A 3,811-nucleotide genomic window follows, 5' to 3' on the forward strand; every position below is an offset into this window, starting at 1 on the left:
TACATATATAAATAGGAAAAATACAAAGTACTTATTATTCAAGTCCAATTCCTATTATTTGAAGCTCATGAAGGTCAAAGTATTCTAATCCAGATCCATCTCATCTCAAACAGGCCCAAATAGGTTCCTCTTATTTTCAGTCCAATAGGTTCTGACCTTCCAGGCCCAAACAACTTCAATTTTTCTCCAGATTTTCACAAGTCCAGGATGCATTCTTTCGGTCTTTGGAAATGTCCAGATTTTATGCATCCTTTTAAACAAAAAAAAAAGATCCAATCTTTAGTCCAAGCAATTTTCCTTGCAAACCATAGAATTGCCTTGGAAATTATTTTTCTCATTTTTTAAACCCAGTTCGGTATTAAGTCCCAAAATAAAAAAAATGCTTCCACATATTCAGGGGCTTAAGGCCCAAATTTTATCACTTGGTCAATTTTTTGAAAGAATCACTTTACCTCATTTTCAATATTGACCTAGTTTAAACCTTAAACAATTTTTTTTTTTAATTTTTTGAAGCCTAACCGTATTGTTATACCAGTTTTAAACCCAAAATTCAGTCAAGTTCTTATTCCATGCAAAATTAGTTATTACCCGAATTTGAAAACAATTTGGTGTCTTCCTAAAATATTAAGTGTTGATTCCTAGGTTCTAGCATACATAAGAGGTTTCAATATTTTCAAGTGTTTACAATTACATCTTTACACATAGAAAACTGAAATAAATGAGGATGGTTAGCTTGGTGGGCCTACCTAAGCCCACCAGTTGGCTATTTTCACTCATAGCTGGACCTTCACCATTTTCATCCATGGTCGGGCCTTCAAATAAATATTTGCTTCCCTTATTTCCATCGGACTTGATCAAAGAGGAATAGTTGGGCCTCATTCCCAACAGGTTTTAAGACGCAAAAAGGTGGCCCAAATGGCACGAGATTGGATTACATAAACATAAAAAGGGATAAGGATTAATATTATGTCTAAGTATTTAAATTAAAGCACATACAATCTCACAATTGGACCTTCACCATTTTCACCCATGGTTGGGCCTTCAAATAAATATTTGCTTCCCTTATTTCCATCGGACTTGATCAAAGAGGAATAGTTGGGCCTCAGGCCCAACAGGTTTTCAGATGCGGAAAGGTGGCCCAAATGGCCCTATATTGGATCACATAAAGATAAAAATGAATAAGGATTAGTATTATGTCTAAGTGTTTAAATTAAAGCACGTCCAATCTCACAATTGAGGGAAAACCTAAGGACACAAACCAAGCAAAGATACAACAAAGTAAAGTGAAATCCTTTAAGTAGAAATTCAGGCCCTGATCAGATGAACAAAGAGAATTTTGAGGCCCAGATGGACTTCTTATCAGAATTAAATAGACTAGGCCCAATATAAGTCACATTTAGCATATAAGCAGAGGCCCAACAGTTATAAAGGAAGAAACAAGCCCAACTATTAAATAGACTCAATCAGCAGTTCATCCTAGTAAATTCACACGAGTCATATACCCTGTGTATACTGAATATACCATGTTTTATACACTTGGATGTATATAAAATTGAGTACATCCTGTATATCTGGGTATATTACTGGGTATAGCATAAAAAAAACCAGCTAGGATAGAAACAACAAAGGAAATCATGCATAGGCATTTAATGCTTCGAAATTTCATGCAGGCAAAAGCAAGAAGAGCCAAAACAAGGCACATAACATATAAGACCAAAACACACAATATGCAGGTCCTAAGCTAGTAGAAATAGAGCAGTTTTTGAGGTGCAACATTGGATAACAACTTCAAGCCAAGAAGGGAGAAAGCCAGAACACAAATTCACATTATCACTTGTTTGTTTATTATTAGGAAGGTCCAATAGGACATGGATTCCTATGAGGGAAACCCAACAACTTAGGATAGAGGAATTGAACTGAGTTAGCTAGAAACTCAAGGTTCTCCTCCCTTCTCCTTAGTCTTAGGTAAATCACACTCATATTTATCCATACCCTAAGAGACACCTCTTTTTAATTCATCCTTTCAATACTCATGCTCATGTGTTAATATCCCAAACTTCATATATACTTCACTACTCATGTTCAGCTCAAACTAAACAGTCATACAGGGAGGGACAAATGTGCAGTATCCTAGCTAACATACATGGGCATTTGGGAGCATAAATATAAGTAAAACAGACATCAGACATGGTATTGGATCATGTAACATGTGTTTGGGCATTTCTTTTTTAGCACGCAAATAAGATATAATAGTCTTATCATCAGGGGCGGATCTACATGTTGTCGAGGGTGTTCACCCGAACACCCTTGGCAAAAACTTACAGGGTATATATAAGGTAAATGTTTTGTGTTTATGTGCATATATTAACTTTTGAACACCCTGAATAAATTATATTTAGCTTTTTTTTTTTTTTTTTTTTTTTTCTGAACACCCTGAATGCAAATCCTGGATCCGCCACTGCTTATCATTCACACAAGCTCAAACAAAATATTATACAAATGTGTGCACCCATTTAGCTCATACAGTATTATTAAGCAAGTATGAGCAGATTCCAGTTTAGCAAAGAGGGGTTAGACCTCATACATTTAGGAAAATTTATCAAGGAGGGACTTCAAACATCCTCACAGGATTCACAAATCACTAGTACAGATTTAAAGATGCGGGAAAAAACTGAGTCAAAATACTTTAAAGGGAGCATGCAAAAATATGATTCAACCTGGATCGAGCTTCGAACTTGAAGACCTTGTTGCCTTCTTGATCCCTCAAATACATAGCCAAAAACTCACACAAAGAACAGAAAAATACTTCAAAATTTAGACTAAACTCAAACTCTTAAAGCTTTAGGAATAAAATGCCCAAAAACTTAGGCATTTCGAGTATGCCAAAAATATTTCAGTTTGCAAGATGTAAAGTGTGTCAAACAATGTGGTTTGGGGTCCTTCATATAGAAACCCCTAAAATCCCAAACCCTAAACCTATTTCGATGTGGGACAATGCCAATTTCTGAGAATTGGCTCCTTACACCACAACCAAAGGCTAAGATTAAGGTAAATAAACGTATCGAGGGCCAGATCTGACCCAAAAGTGGTCAATCTACTCAGTTCATTGTGAACCAATTAAAATCCATGAATTCAAACAAATACAAACAAAATCCAGAAAAAGCAAAGAAATAGAGAGAGGAGAAGGGTTATACCGTGTTTGTGGTTGAATCGCGGTTGAAAGTGGGTAAGCAGTTTAATTCTTTGCTCAAATTGGTTGAACCAACCTGCTAAAAGCTACGCACATCTGATCCATTGCCATTTTTGGCTAGGAGGCGGCTAGGGGTTTTTTTGGGGAGAGGGAAAGAGTATGTGTTTGGTATGAAAAATGAAAGAGGAGGGGTATTACCCCCTCCCTTACTTGCTAAGACGGGTCGGGTCGGTCCTTATGGAGTAGGCCTGGTCCGAGAATTATAAGGAGAAAAAGAGGGGCCTGGTTTATAATATACATATATACATGTGATATACACATGCGTATATATATATATATATATATATATATATATATATATATATATATATATGGGGTTATTTATGTATTGCATATCTGCCCCCATATACATAAATATACATGGATATACACCCATGTATATATATATATATATATATATATATATATACATGGGTGTATATCCATGTATATTTATGTATATGGGGGCAGATATGCAATACATAAATAACCCCATTTGCGATAATGCCCATTAATCGAACATTTCAATTATGACCAGATTAAAACAAATGACCAATTGAACCTGAAATGCAAAATGACTTT

At 35.5% G+C, this 3,811-nt stretch overlaps 1 long non-coding RNA gene across 1 annotated transcript; it reads right to left on the reverse strand.

Moving 5' to 3' along the window:
- Positions 1-813: 813 nt before the first annotated feature.
- Positions 814-3,430, reverse strand: LOC132630859 (uncharacterized). Its single transcript, XR_009578715.1, has 2 exons — positions 3,195-3,430; positions 814-1,148 (listed from the first exon to the last, which is right to left on the reverse strand). It is a non-coding gene; the product is annotated as an uncharacterized LOC132630859 (long non-coding RNA).
- Positions 3,431-3,811: the final 381 nt, after the last annotated feature.

The sequence above is a fragment of the Lycium barbarum genome, chromosome 3 (assembly GCF_019175385.1).
Source record: "Lycium barbarum isolate Lr01 chromosome 3, ASM1917538v2, whole genome shotgun sequence".
Taxonomy (NCBI): Eukaryota; Viridiplantae; Streptophyta; class Magnoliopsida; order Solanales; family Solanaceae; genus Lycium; species Lycium barbarum.